The 16,083-nt window shown below is 41.5% G+C and overlaps 1 long non-coding RNA gene across 17 annotated transcripts in view; it reads right to left on the reverse strand.

Moving 5' to 3' along the window:
- Window positions 1–16,083, reverse strand: part of LOC105354282 (uncharacterized) — a 37,308-nt gene that overhangs the window by 15,042 nt on the left and 6,183 nt on the right. For 4 of the 17 annotated variants that reach the window (XR_013656503.1, XR_013656494.1, XR_013656500.1 and 1 more), the window contains exon 2: window positions 6,377–6,441. The exons of 10 other annotated variants lie outside the window; for them this stretch is intronic. This is a non-coding gene — a long non-coding RNA (uncharacterized LOC105354282). The remainder of the gene's footprint in view (window positions 1–6,376; window positions 6,442–16,083) is intronic. 3 more of the 17 variants (XR_013656497.1, XR_013656505.1, XR_013656502.1) reach the window with 1 other exon arrangement.

Here is a 16,083-nt window from a genome sequence, read left to right on the forward strand (position 1 = left end):
AGGACGAAAACCTAAAACTAACAATCTACTTAAAAATGTAAGGGCTTAAAAAAGCATCCATACCAGTACCTCCAAATTGGGGACTGGAAACAAAGAAGGCTGTGCCTGATGATGGGGAGAATAATTCAATTCTGGTAAACAATAGAAAAGAGACAAGAAGAAGCAGCCCCTCCCTGCACATCCAGTGTGAACACCCTGGGATTAATGTGTGATCAAGAACACGCTATACGCAGGTTCTTCATCGCATGTCACGTGTCCGTACTGCGGTTACAGGTTACTAAAGAGGTTCTTGAAAGTCTTTTGTGGCTTTACATCAAACCAAAAATGTTTTTGGTTTTTTTTTGATAAGAAAAAGAAGTCTTTGCAACAGAAGAACAGATTTTTACAGGTTCATCAGATATCTTTTTGTGGCATTTAAAGTCCATTCAGAGCAGCCCACCAACTGTCTGAGACAGAAATCGTGTTGCTAGTCCTGCTTTTGTTTGGAGAAAACCTTAAAAGTTATGTTTTGTTTTGTTTTAAACTTTTTTTTTAATGTTTTCCAGTTGTCAGTGTTTACAAACACGAGTCAGCAACTACAACAAATAACAAAAATGAACAAAATACACAATAATTGGGCTGTTTTTGTTTTTCCAAAATCCTCTTAGAATTTTTGTGGTTTTCAACACATTGGCACCATTTTTTGTGGAAAATGTCTAACTTTAGTTTAGGTTGAAATGTCAACATTTTCCATTCAGTAAATGGTCCGTATGATCTTCACCCAGTCATTTTTTTGTCACTGCTTTCCTGCTTGCCAAGAGTAATATCCTTTCCAGGTAAAGATCTTCATCCAGTACAGAGTCTTCAATATTCCCAAGGTACACGGCTGGAAACTCGTCTGGCTGGTGATATCCCCAAACATTCTTTATAACAATTGTTTACAACCTTCCAGAAAGATAATAGTCTAGGACATGGCCAACATATGTGTGTGATTCCCTTCCTGACTCCCACATTGTCTCCAACAAGACTGAGGAGTTTTCAGTTCTTTGCTTTTGATTTGGTCCGTTATAAAATACCGTGTAGGATTCTTTCATGCTAATTCCTTCCATAGTTGAGAATTGGTAGAAGAGCACTGAATGAGACACATTTTAAACCAGTCTTTCTCTGCATATTTTTTGATTGAGCTCAGATTCCCATTTACTTTTAATGTAGAGTGATAAACTTTTTCCTGTTTGCAGTAAAAGTGGTAAAATGTTGATATGACTCTTGTTTTGCTGTTTTTATAAGCATCTGATTTAGTTATTTTAGTTACTTTAGTTATGCTGTCTCTTTTTTTCTTCTACATTAGGTTTAATTTCCTTTGTAAAAAAAAAATCTTCAATTTGTAGGTATCTAAATAAATCTTGATTTTCCAGTCCAATTGTTTTTCTTTTATTCCCTGAAGCTAAGTAGATTGTCCTCTTTTGTAGGAGCAAACCTTAAAAGGATGCAACACAGATTTTCATCCCCCAAACCAGTTCGTTTGCAGTGAAACCACACTCACTTCGGAGAGAAAAATCACATTTGTGCTCTTTAACAAAAACTGCCTCGTTCAAAGGATGCTTTGGTCTCAACTGCATTTCAGCACCTGCAGGCAAAAGAGCACGAATGCTTTCGCCTGTGCAGTCGTGCCTCTGTGCTTCCACCAAAGCTGGGGGGTCAGCGGTGTGTCATACGTCTCTGCGATCTCCACCTGTGGGGGCTTTGGTGTCCTTGTCGTCCACAGGGGAGCAGAGCATGAAGTGCTTCAGGGTGGGGAAGGGGGCAAACGTTGGAAAACAGGAAGATCTGGGTTAAAGGGAATTGGACGGAGAGAGAAGGACACGGATCTAGCAGAACGGGCCACAGATGGAGTTATCAGAAGCAGAACACTGCAGTCGCTGCTAATAATAGGCTGAGACATGCATCAAACCAGGTTCAGGGGTCGCACGGCTGCTCTGGCTTTCATCACCCGGTATTATTGGCTCTGGGCTGTACTGCATCTGTGAAATGTCAAAGGAGGCTGAACGAGGCTTCAGGAAAAATCAATGCACTTTGGAAACACTGTTTGGCTCCTGTGCTTTGTTTTCAGCATGAAAACCTGCAGAGGAGCCTGACGCAAACCTGCTCTGACACTTTACCTGAAAGAAATGCGCTTTTAGCTGCTCCCGCCAGCCGTCACCGGATTTAACCACACAGAAACATGCTGACAAATATGGAGCACATGCATGATTAATCGGACACTTCTATGAAATTCAGTCATTTCTGACAGGCGGGAAATTCGGATGACTGAAAGGAGAAATGTGTGATCTGCACGCGTCTTTTTATCCTGGACTTCCTGAGGACAAACGGGGATTTATAGCAGACGAGAGTTTAGAAGTTAACTCAATCGAAATGATTATTTCAGTCATTTGATTGGTAGTCAATATCCAAATTCGACGTTGAATTTGTAAGGTCATAGTTTCTGCAGAGTGGCATGAGGTCAGTAGAAATTCACCTCTGAGTTGTGGGCGGGACTGTTGGTGCAAAGCCACCCCGCCCCTCTTCCCGTTCCCATTGCTGAGAGGTCCGAGCAGGTAACGTGATTTCTGAATCACAAATACGAGCTTTTTTGTCTGATCCTGACTCACAACGATTAAAGAAAGAAATCAGAAATGCAATTTTAAGCTGAATTTTTCCTTTCTAGCTGTCCTCCATCATCAGAAAAATGCCACAAGAACATCTTAGAAACACAATTATCTTCAGAGGTAGATAAAACTCTTTTCTCTACATCCTTTTTCCAAACATCTGTCTTTGTTCGTTTGTCTTTTTCATGTCTTTCAGACCAGAAATCTCTGATAATAAAGTAACTTGATTCATCAACTGGTTAGTTCTTCGCCTCACGCACCGAAAACCTGAGGCTTTCTTGGCTTTGGTCCATTTTCAAAAGTGACGCCATGACGTTACACTTCAGCTGCTGATTCTACTCAGGTCTGCTTCCATCATTCAGGCTCCTGTTCAGATGTCCAGACGCCCAACAGTAGCAATGACAAAAGTCAAGAGAGCTAACTCAGAGCTAAAGTAGGCTAAATGGATTTTAAAATCTAATGAGTGGAGTGGTGTGTCTGCTCCTCCTTTCTGGGCTGTTTTCCACCATTTCTGGGTCTGAAACTATCTGCTGGTGCGTTGTTTACACGATCAGCTGTTGCCGGAGATCGCTGTATTAACATCTGTCTTAGTCAATACTCAACAAAGCTAAAGTACAACATCATTTCCCCATTATGCGATCAATAAGGTTCTAAAAAGTTCTATTTTGTTTAGTAACTAAACTTTAAAAACCCAAGCGCAAATTTGAAGAATCCATGTTTGGGACTGGATGTAATCTATAAGTCTTCCAGCACAGGCAGAACATTTATTGTTGTAATATGAGCCCGTTAAGAGTCCTTATAAAGTTAATCAACTGCACATTTTTGTTGGTGCTTCTCTTTTTAAAAAAAATGCTTTCTTTTATTACTACTTTTATTATTATTTTATTTTGTATCAACCTATTTTATCTTGTTTTATGAATTTACATTAGATGATTAATGTTGTATTGTTTATTGCCTTTATCAGTATGTTTACATTTGAATTCTCATTTTTATTTGCGGTGCTTCCTCAGTTGGATCCTCTCTCTCTGGGTCGGCCGCTGTACCTTTTTTTTTGGTGTGTGGGGGTGGGGGGGATAAATAAACCTAATTTAAAGATGTAAAGCTTATGTTTGAGCATAACACTTATTTCAAGATAAAATATTTCCAATAACCGGAGGAATAGACCTAAAAATGAGTGTTTGGAGCTAATTTTCCATATTTATTTTCGTCTTTGAAGGGCAGAGCATCAAAACTTATTGTGAGAAATCATAACAAGGTTGGCAGATTTACTTCAAACACTGGAATCTTGTATTCTTCATTTTTTTAGCTGCTTTTGAGAGGGACATTATTCCAATGCAGGATGGGGGTTTCTGGGTAAAAAACATTGCACAATAGAAAAAAAAATGTGTTAAAACTTTAAGCACGCGGGAGCTAAAAAGCATCGATTTTGCTGTTGCCACGGTGCTGCTCCCCCCGTCTCCCCCTGCGTCGCTCCCATCTCCATCTCCTGCTGCTCGGGTTGTGACACCATGACAGAGTGCTGTTTGACGAAGCTCCTTTTTCGCTTAGGCCATAACAGTAGAGGTCTATTGCTTTCTGTGCTGTCGTAGCAAACACCCCCCCCCCCCCCCATGTGATGGGGAGGCGAATGATTGTGGAATTGCCTTCTCCTGTAATTGAGCCTTCCAACTGTTATTTCAATCTGTAGGTGCAACACACCACATCTATCAGTCAATCTATATGCAGCAGAAGCTCATGTTAATATAATGCAGCATCCAACATAATGCCCCCCCCCCCAGCATGCAGCTGCATGAATAAAAAAGGTTTGCTCAACAGTTCATTGCACAAATGTGCGCCGCATATTGATTTTAATGTTGATGATAGCGCTGCTACATTAATTAAATGAATCAGCCTTTTAGCCCCGGAGGAAAAATTATTCCCGTTTTTTTTCCTTGTTTTTTGTTTTCCCGCCTCCTTTGTTTCCAGACAGGATTATTTAGCGGAGCAACCTAAAGGAGGCCAGCCGCGGCGCCTGGGCGAGCGGAGCTAAAGTCTATAATTACCCAGGAGACAAGAGGGGGTGAGGACGGCGAGGTGGTCATTTAGATGGGAAGTTAATTGTAATTACTGTTCTGGTGGGATGTTGCTATAGCAACCACAGCCACTCTTGGTCTCAGCTTGACCATGGAGGATTTGCGCGTGGATACGTGAGTGTGTGAGACAGACACCTCTGCAGTTTTATCCATCAATTATTTTCCAGCTTTTTTCGTAATGCACGACTACGCACATTGAGCTGTGGGCTATTTTGTGTCTGTTACTCATAATTCATTGCATTTAAGTCATTTCTTCCACTTTAGTCCACTGATTGGCACCTGGAGCTTTAACACTGGAGTTAACCACACCAAAGTTCATCTGCAGGTAAACTGGGGTTCCTGAGGATAGGACGACCTCGTATGGTCCAAACCAGAGTTCTGGTCAAAGGTCACGCCGTCCTAAACGAAGCAAACTGTCTCCAAAAACAAACACAGCTGTGGATCAAAGTTGCCAGTGTGAACGCTTAGACGCTCTGGAGCAAAGAGACAGACGATCACACGCCTGCAACTTCAAGAACATATGATGGAGGTGCCAAAAGCCTCAGTCCTAGCTGCCCTTAAGGGCGGATAGGGGCGGATGCGCGTAAAAGGGGTCTATACTGGGTCTACACTATCTATACTGTATAAAATATCATGGTCAGTCACAGTATCAGTAAACCAGTACAGAGAAACCGCTCATGCACATCTTTTTTCTATGGGCATAATGTGAATGACTTAAACACAAAGGTGAAGTAGGGGTGAGGTAGGTGAGACGCAACGTGTCAACCCCCCCAAATCCTGCAGACTATACAAGGAGCCCGCTAGTGCTGCTCACGTGATACGTGCGCACTCCTTGCAGCATCCTGTTAGAAACAAACTACCCAAAAACCAGCAGAACCCGTATGAGGTAAACCCCCTCTCTAAGGGGTCCATGAGACCAGGGCTTAAAATGTCCATCCATCCATCCATCCATGCATCGTCCTCCTTGTATCAGGGACCGGGTCATGGGGGCAGCAGTCTACGCAAAGATGCCCAGACTTCCCTCGCCCGGCCACTTCCTCCAGCTCCTCTGGGGGGACCCAGAGGCATTCCTAGTCCAGCCGAGAGACATAGTCACTCCAACATAGCCTGGGTCTTCCCTGGGCCCTCCGCCCAGTGGGACATGTCCAGAACACCTCCCCAGGGAGGTGTCCAGATGACATCCGGACTAGATGCCCGAGCCACCTCAACTGGCTCCTCTGGATGTGGAGGAGAATGGGTTCTACTCTGAGCTCCTCCCCCTTATCTCTAAGGGAGCGCCCAGCCACCCTACGGAAGAAGCTCATTTCAGCCACTTGTATTCGGGACCTGGTTGTTTGGGTCATGACCCAGAGCTCATGAACATGGGTGAGTATTGGAACGAAGATTGACCGGTAAATTGAGAGCTTCGCTTTCTGGCTCAGCTCTCTCTGCTCTCTGTTCGGACGCTGTTCCGATCCACCTGTCAATCTCACGCTCCGGTCTTTCATTACTCAAGAACAAGACCCCAAGACATTTTAACTTGGAGTAGAGTCTTGAATTGAATATATGCAACAAAATAGCCTCAAATCTGCCTTTTTTTTATGTTGTGAGAGTTTGCACTTGGGTACCAACAGACTTGTAGATGATAGGAAGTGTAGCTGCTTTTCTGTAGTAGTTTCTCTGAATGCTGCTTGGCCTGACCTTGAGATGAAGTGCAGGGGACATCCATTCCTGCCGAGACGGACGGCGTTTCTGCCAGCAATCTGCTGAATAAATAATGACATTGTGTGCTGTTGTTCCTCTCATGAAACGGACCCCTGACTTTAAGGCCCATCAGGGTCATCAGGTTGGTTCATAGGCTGATGAATAAAACTTTAACACTGAAACAGAACTATGTGTGCCTGTAAAACTGATTTTACAAAGCAAAGACTGTTAAGCACAACAGGGGCAGGACTCTGCCGAGGGTCTGCGTTTCAGAGAGCATATATAAATGTTTTTTTCTTTGTTTTAATGGGGTGGAAATGGATGCAAAGTCGCGGGGAAAGAGTGCAATTATGCACAGAATCCTGTATTGCAGGCAGGATTACTCACTTCATGCTCTTTTCGGCAGATTAACGAGACTAACGGCCACAGTTTAGTCCTGGACAAACTGTGCCTGATTAGACACAAACACAAATGAAACCCTGATCCAAGTTTTACCATGGGAGACTGATTTCAGCGGCACTAGTTGGTGCGATTCTGAAAACCACCTCAAATGGACCCTACAAGCCCTGCACGGCAAACACAGATCTGGCTTCCTTAAGCGTCATCTTGCTGCTCAGCGGTTTCTCTTCGCTGCGTGTGTTTTTCTGCGTGTCACAAAACCGTTTTACAGCTTCTGCCACTCAGCTGCAGGAATCTGCGACTGCGTCCTGTGCAGATGCATCCAAAAACATTAGTCAAACTAATCTGCAAGCAAAGAATTTAGAGTTCCAACCATCATTCTGGCTTCAATCCTTAAAGGTTGACCTGCTGAAGGAGGAGAAGGCTGCAGTTCACTGGTTGTTATCGGAAAGCAATAACCCCCCCCCCCATAGAAAAGTGTGCTTTTACATGCAGGGTCATCCTGTCTCCGATGTGACCTTTTCTCCTGCCTCAATCATCACTGATTGCAGTTAATCATCACAGGAAAACGTGATTAAGTCGACACTGAACCTCATGGCGGTAATGATGCGCTTTAATGTGTAGAACAACAAGCAGAGCTAAAAGAAATGCATTCATGAATTAAAATAAGTTATCTTGTTACTATTATTACCCTTTTTTATGCTCTTCTCCTTTTATTGTTGGTTATTTTTCCACAGAGGTCTGAGAGAACAGGAATGTCGTCCGTCCCGTATGCTCAGATTTATGAATTTGTTTTGTTTTAATGTCTTGGAATCGCATGGATGAATGAAAAGACTGTTTTCAGTGACATTTAAAAAGAAAATGTTTAACTCTTCAGTGAAAAGTTCATTTAATACAGAAGCTGTGACAGAGGTGCACAGATAAGAAGCCATGCTTACACTAGATAGGTCAAGTATTCTTTTGGCAAATATGAAACTAGTTATTGAATTAAAAAAAAGGTCATCTGGTGTATTAATCTAGTTTCTTTGGTGGATTAATGTAAATTTTTTACAATGAATTTTAAACCCGGCTCCACCTTAAACATCAGGTTTTCTGGATCCAATTAAAATACAAACTTTGATTGTAAAGCTTTTTTAGTTTTCGCAGATCAACATCACAACGTGTTTGAGAAGTGCAGTAAAATCCAATTCATGAGAACAATCAAAAGTTTAACTATAAAAACCTCCATCAGCAAAAGGTTTATGGTTTTTTTTACAATATTAGCTGCAGTTCAGTTTCTCTGGCAAAAATGTGAAAATAAGATTTATGTTTAGGATCCTATAAACTGGACTTTTGTAAAACAGTCTAATAGTTTTTAAGATATAGAGTCTCCTAAGGTTAAAGCTTGATAAACTTAATCTGATTTCTACGGTTTACATAAAGTTTACAGTGTTTTGATTGTTTTGATTGTTTGATTTGATTGTTTCCATAAAAATGTTTTCCGAAGATAATCATTTTGTTACTTGAAAAGAATCTATAGGATCAGAACCGGATTACAAAAACTGTAAAACTATAACATGAATGAACTCAGCAGGGGTGGGGTCATATAAGTTCGCTTCTTCCCGCTCCTTTTCAAGCAATAAATCTGACTTTAGTTAATGATCTCTGTGTTTAATCAAGCAAATGTGATTCAAGTGACTTTTTTGTTTTGTTTTGTCTTTTTCATCAATGCATTTCAACATTTCTGTAATGAGTTTAATAAATATGTGTAAATTATTTATTGCTTTGACAACAATAAATCAAATCAAATCAAACAAACTTTTAAAATGTGAAAAAATGAGAGAATGTTTGATAATTTGGGGAAGGAGGAACGAATTATTCTAGAAAAAAAACAATTTAATTGAATACTAATGTGTGATGCTTTAAAAACAGATTCAGTTTGCAGTAGTATTTAAATGAGGGCCTCTAAGGAGTCAAATGTGACCTCTATAGTCAAACGTTCATTTTTTAAGGTCTTTAAGCTCTTGTAGAATCGGTGGCAGCAGATCCGGTTCAGGTGAGGCTGATGAGTGAAGACCAGACCTGCTGTGAAGTTAATAAAAGTTCCGACAAAGAATTTAATCGCAGGTTTTTGACATTAGATGTAAGAACACAAAAAAAAACATGCGTTTCTTCTCTTTTTTTTTTAAATATAAATGGGAATATTTTACCTCCAACTAACTGTTGCTCTACAATCAATATTCTGTTTTTCTTATTTATGTTTTGTTCTTTCCCTGAGAATACTAACTGCACGCTTGTATGAGAACAAAAAAACCCTTAATTTGAGTTTGTGAAGCCAAACGTCCCAGCTGATGAGGATTTTACCGTCCAGAGATCTGGTCTGGACAGCGAAGGTCTGCAGCTCGGATTTTCATTGGGGACGGCGTGCTGCTGTGGAGGAGGCTCCTCCCCCTGTCATCTGTAATCAGATCACCCGCTCCTCCTTGACCTGCGACCCGGCGATGCACAGAAGGAAAAATTGTTCTGAACTGAACGCCGTACTCGAGGGTTTTGTCTCGCTCCGAAAAAAAGGGCAGCAAAAGAGTTTTAAAGGTAAATTCAGCGGCAGCTTCCTGCTACTCTCCCCTTACGGTATCCCGCCCCTGCTCCCAACACCTTTCCCATCCTTCCTGCCCCTCATCCAAACACTTCCAGGCCAAGGAAGCAACATAGCAGCTGACATTTTCTTGGCCTCTGGTCCCCGAGCCATCCGAGGAAGAATCAATACCCATCGTTGTGTGCCGTTCCCTAATCACATCTCACTGGTGGGAGATGAAGCCCAGACTGGCACTGAGCCGCTTCCTCTTTTGCCGCTCTGCTCTGGCAGTTTCCCGTCTTTCCTGTCAGCCTTTCGCAGACGCCTACTAGAGAAAGCCGCCATGGCGTGTTGTTGTGCTGGAAAACATCAGTGTGTTGGAGTCTCCTGTGAAGATCAGCCAATGGCCCACACCGCCGCCGCTTCCCTTTGATGTTCCAGGTTCCCATTTCCCGCCTCTTGTCAAGGTTTGTTGTTGCCACAGAGAGTTGCACTTGATGTCTGACTCACTCCGTTTCCATTCCACTGCCTGCATGAGGAGCGTCTTAATGAATAAATGAATTAATTAGATCCCGTTTGATCCACCATCACCATCAGGCGTCTAACCCCCTCGGTAATGACCTCAATAATGGTGCCGGCTTTAATGGGATTTTAATTGATTTACTTGCTTTAGGTTTTTGCTTTGGATGTGTCCTGCATTTTCAAAGACAGAGAAATCTCCATGTGTTAAAAACACAAAACCCTTTTCCTTTTTTTGGAACCTAAATGCATAAAATCTAAATAAATCCACTTTTTCATATCATGGCTGATTTAACAGATTGTAGAAAAACTCAAACTGCTTTCCGTCAGGTTTAGGATATAAACATGTTACAGAGGCAGAGAAGAACGACACGTTTGGTATAAAGCTGGTTTCTCGTCATCGTTGGTGTAGAGCGCTCGCCTCCCGACGAAGAGGATTCAGGGACTTCCTGTCAGTGTCAGCCTAACGTTAAAGCCACGTTTGGTTTTAAGGGTTTTACGTGAGTCGAGGGGAACTCTAATGTTCAACACTTTGTCTGTGACAATAATGGGTGTTTCGTTAATGAAGATTGATTCATTGATTGAGCAATGAGTGGTTGATCAAATGATTACATTATAAACAAACAAGACGATGGTTGTTATCTGGATTAAAGTTCTTTATCATGAAAAAATACAGTTTTTTGTGCTAAAATAAGTCGTAAACATGCAACTTCTGCTTTTTAACCCTTTTTCCAAATCATCATTTTAGGATTATCAGTTCAGAGCGACGCTTTTCTGTGTCTGACCTGCAGCAGACGTGTGATTTCTTTTGTAATCACAGGCCTGGGTTCATTGAGTGTGGGGTCATGGGGTGTACATGTCAATGGGGGGTCGGGGCAAAGGGGCAGATCACCTTTATCAATTTATTTATTTATAAAAGTTTGACTTGAGTCTTAAGTTTGTGGATGGATGGAGGGAGGGAGGGAGGGATGGACTGACGGACGGATTTTTTTTACAACTTGTTTAATAGTTAATTTAGTCTAAAAATGTATTTTAATCATAACTTTTAAGACCTAAATTTCAACCTAATGCCCTTGGATTTGTTATGCAAACAGAGAATTGGGATCAGCAAGGTTAGCAATGTTATATTCTGTTTTTTCAAAAAAAACATTTTTTTAATTTTTCATTTTATTTTGAGTAGTTCTTTATATATTTATATTTGTCACACTGCAATTTTCAGCCTGATCGGTTTTTGTTGCATATGACGTGTAGATAAAATAATTTTTTTTTTTTTTGTGTTAAGTACAGTAATACAGAAGATAATCGTTGAATGCATTCAATAATGTCACAGTATCCATTGAGGTTTAACATCAACACTGCGTTCATGAACACCTTAAGGGACGTTTCTGCAGCTGACCCGAGTCCGTCTGTCCTGTCTGGTGGTTCAAAGCTCGGGCCGGACCTGGACTCTGCGTTCTTTCATCTTCCCCTCTGCCATGCCAGCTGTGACTCCAACGGTTCGTTCACTTCTCCACAAAGACATTTCTGTGTCGACCGCCGCTGTGGCCTCACCTCGGACACAATAACAGGTCCATACGGAGACGCAAACGTAACATTTAGAATATTTCAAACACCCAAAAACAATGACTCGAGGCTCGTTTAGAACATGATTGATGAACTGAAAGCAGAGGAATCCACACGCGTTCCAGCTCTTTGCATAACAGCAGGACCAATGATTTGTATGTTTCTGGAGTTCACCTGCAGACAATCAGCTCCCTTTGTGGTTAAAGGTCAAGCCGCCTCCACCTGCTGCTCCAGCAGCGATCGCCTCCTGCAGATCTCCATTTCACAGCTTTTCAGATGTGAATCACATTTCCTTCCTTCTGAACACCTCGGATTTTCAGACCATATCTACAGAGAAAGCTTCGCTTCTGCTGCTGAAGGGGAAAAAACCAAAAGCTCCAGGCTGAGAGGCCGCAGTTTCAAATGAAAATCTATTACAATTAGAAAAAAATGAAAGAATTGGCATTAAAAACGGACAAACTTAACTTCTGATGTTTTCATGAAGATTTCTCGAGGTGATCCGCTTTTAGTTTTTTTAACGCCAAAATCCTTCACACAACCCAGATAGCGATCTATAAACAGTAAAACTGTCAGAACTATTTTGCTGAAAGCCTAAAAAAAACGATTAAAAAGGGAAGGAAACTTATTTTTGTTCAAAAAGGGAGAAACCTGAGCTTTTCTGCTGATATTGAAATAGTTTGACAGGTGGAAGCAGAGCAGTCAGGACATTCTGTGATGAAGAACGCTGAGACAATAAGCCATGCGAGTTCGTGAGCTTTATCTCTGTCTGTTCTTTTACCGCCGTTAAGAAGAAAGTTCAACATCAGAGGGACGAGACGGAGGCCAACTCCTCTGAACTGCAGAGCAAACAAACCCAAAATGCTCCTCTATGGTTTCATTATGACGGAGGGTTGAGACCCCCATAAGAGGAAATGAATAAAGAAATCTTATATGAGAAAAAAGGATTTGAAAAAGACTTTAAACTTTATGAGAACAACATCATAAATTTAGGATTTAAAAAGTCTTAAAGATCAATTCAGGCTTTTTCAAAAATAACGGTTTATATTTACAAAAGAAAACGTTGAGTAGATGCTTCAACAGTGTGACGTCCAACCATTTTCTTTAACAGGTCTAAATTCAGAGTAAATACAGAATTCAGGTCTGTATTCAGACCGGCGTCCGGCAGACCATTCTGTTCCCGACCAAAGCTTGTAAACAAAACAATGTGACTTAAGATCTCTACATTCATTGGTCGGGAACTACGAGGGCGGGTCAAAACAACAAAAGAAAGACCCGACAGGCTGTGCTTTACAATCCTTATCGGGACAGTTAACTTATTAAAACAAAATAAGCTTTAAGCTGGAAAAACGTCAAAATGGAACAACGCTCCTCTGGGTTTATGTTTAAAGTCCCTCCTCTGATGAAAATAGTGTGTTTTGAGTTTATACGTGTTCATGTTGTGGCATTTTTCTAATGTAAGAGAACAAATGAGGAGCTACCCAACTCTGCACCAATGGACATCCCCATTTAGGAAGTGGGATTTTTGTTTAAACACTCCATAATCATAATTAAAACACCATTGGGAACGTTTTTTTACTGTCAAAAATTTAACAAGGACATCAGAAGCATTTTGTGGTTCTTCAGGACTTAAGAACAAGTTGAAAACTGTCATCTGAACGTCAGTTCTGCATTTTCCTGAGCATAAAAGCAAAAGTGTTTTGTTCTCATTAAATTCCTGGCAGCGGCGCTCAGAGGGCCGTCTAAAGGTCACTTCCAGAGGTCATCTCTGCTGGAGGCAAACTCACGGATCAGCTTCTCCCTCAATGATCTGTGTGTGAACTGAGAATGCTGAAGCTCATCAAACCAGACTCCAGGTTCACGTGGGAGCAGCGCTAACTTTCTATTTTAGCTTTGATTCTTTTTTTTTGTTGGTTTGGTTGAATGTGCCAAGGACCAATCAGCGCCTCGCTCTGCTGCATGTCTGCAGGCTGCAGCGTCTTTTCCTTCACCAGAAAGAGCTTGAAGCCACAGCCTTGTGTTTCCTGGAGCACTTAGAGTGTATAAAGCTGTTTGTGGTGGTCGGTTAACATCACGATTGTGCAAAACATGTAAATTGATGCTTTAAAAGTTTTAAGCCGGTTATAGAGGACGGTTCTCGATTGGTTCCTATTTGAGGGACAAAATATTAATAGAGTCCTGCTCACCATCACTGGTATCCGTCACGTTTATGTACATATATTGTGGAATATCTTGAAATTATTGAGTGAAACATTTGACAACAGACAGCCTTGTGTTTGATACAAAACAGGAAGATTTAAAAAGATCATAAGGAGAACGGAAAAAACATAATGTTCGCCGCGTCAATGGTATTGGCCTCCATTGCTGCCAATCAGCGTGGAAACCCGATTTGGCTCAGCTTGAGCAAATCACAAATAAGGATCACCTAGGATGATTAATATAACATCAGTTAGCCAATGAATGACCATTTTGGTCTGTTAAAAAGTCACCTGTTATTCCCTCTTCATGTGTCACAATGGTAAAGACAAAAGAGCTCTCTAAAGACACCAGAAGTACAATTATTGCAAGCACAAGATCGCTCCAAGAGGATAAGGCCATTCCCAAAGACCTGAGTATTCCTGTTTCAACAGTGCGAAATGTTATTGGGACGATTTCTCGCCATGGAAATGTCAAAAACCTCACTGGACGGAGGAGAAATTATGACAGAAGTTGTCGAAGGTTGGTGAGAATGGTGGGGGGAAAAAAACACCACTTTAAACATGTAAAGACTGACCTGGAAAAGTCTGGTGTCAACAAGTACCATACACCCCACACTAAACAAAGTGGGGCTTTATTGACAAATCTGCAAGAGCCTGAGGATGTTGCAAAAGTAATCTGGGAGAAAATGCCACCCGAGAAGTGCAAGAAGCTTATAGACGGAGAAACGAAACGTTTGGACGCCGTAATAGCTGCCAAAGGGTATTGGTAAATGCCGTTTACTTGTGTAGCGCTTTTCTACCTTCCTCGAAGGCCCAAAGCGCTTTACAGTCGCAGTTCCATTTACACACTGATGGCGGCGCCGAACACTTCCACCAGAGGCAAGGTGGGGGTCAGGGTCTTGGCCAAAGTCAAAACATGAAGGGGTGCCACTAACGGCGAGCAGGACGGTAAATTATATTTTTAGAAGCATTAACGGTAATCCAGATTTCCATGAATTAAACGGTGATTGAAGGAACTCATTTTGCCTTTGGGTTCACGTGAAAAGATACTTCTGTTGGTTAAAAATAGGGTACACCCCAGAGTGCGCCTCTCCCCCCGGGTGATAACGGATGCCCGTCACGTTGGCGTGAAAAGACAAGAGAGACGAGGAGAGTGACACAGATGTGCCCCCCCCCCTGCACAGAGACGGGGAGGTGAAGCTGATCCCGGAGAAGCTCTTCAGGCTTGATATTCTGCCTCTGTGCCGTCTGGAACCACGACGGTTTCAGAATGACGTCAGAGTTATTTCTGTCCACCTCTCGGTCAGGGATGGCGGGGAGGGGGTCATCATCTCTGATGCATTATTCAAGCGCCACATCAACCTAGACAGATCTTATCTCAAGAGGGCAAAGCGCCGCTAACCCTTCGCCTCATTGGCTTGAATAAACAGAGAATAATAAAGCTTCGGCTGTAACCTTTTTACACTTTCAGAGAAGAATCTCAGGGAAAATGGAGACTTTCTGGGGATTATCAGCCTGTCTTCTGCCTGATGGTTCTATTCCTTTTGGATCAGGTTTCTGCTGGATTTGTCCACAGTGGTTGTGAGGTTCATGTGGTTTGACAAACCTCATTTTCTGCTGTAAAGCCTGAAGAGTCACCAAATCCTGAAAACAACAAGCAACACTTTCCTTCTCCATCAAATCTGATTATAAATTAAGGCACATAAATCCTATTTTTTTACTGAGGTGTTGCTGTGTCTTCATTTACTATCTTCTGGTCATACATGCAGTCAGAGGATGGAAAAACTGGAGAACATTTTCAGGATGTGTTGTTAAAGGATCTAAAGTAACAGAGACATTTAGGATTTGTTTTCTGCTGAAGTTAACCAGGAAGTTGACAGAAAAAAGTTGCGTGTAATTGTTTTCTCAATAATCTATAGGTGACATTGTTTAAAGTGTCAAAATCTTTGAGTTTTTATCTGTTATGTTTTGTTGATCCTGATCTTCTGTTCCTAATTAAAGCATAAATGATGGAGATTGAATACATTTTATTTTAATTTCTATACATCCAGTAAAAACACAACAAAGAACACTCCCGTTCAATTTGATCTCGTGTTTTTGAGGAACATAATGACCAACCAATCATTCCCGCCTCCATTCTGTTAGACTGCTTTGCAATCCATGTGCTGAAGTCGGCATTTAATATTTTTTTTACTTCCGGTTTCTGAAAAACCTATTTTTCAAAATTAAAAAAGCTTCTACAAAAATATTAGTTTAAAAATAAAACTTTTTTTTTGCCTATTATGGTATCAGTCTGCGGCACGGGGGTCCATTGGAGACCATTGCTTTAGACCACAAATGGTTACTTTTAAAAAATGTTTCCTTGGAAAATTCCTGCCTGTGAGTCTATAAAGCTGTTCATTTAGTCAGCAATGTATGTTTAGGTCGACTGAGCGTTAGCATTAGCCGTTCTATGGGAAATTCTATTATACATT

The sequence above is a fragment of the Oryzias latipes genome, chromosome 6, assembly GCF_053564925.1.
Source record: "Oryzias latipes strain Hd-rR chromosome 6, Olatipes_Hd-rR_3.1".
NCBI classification, from domain to species: domain Eukaryota; kingdom Metazoa; phylum Chordata; class Actinopteri; order Beloniformes; family Adrianichthyidae; genus Oryzias; species Oryzias latipes.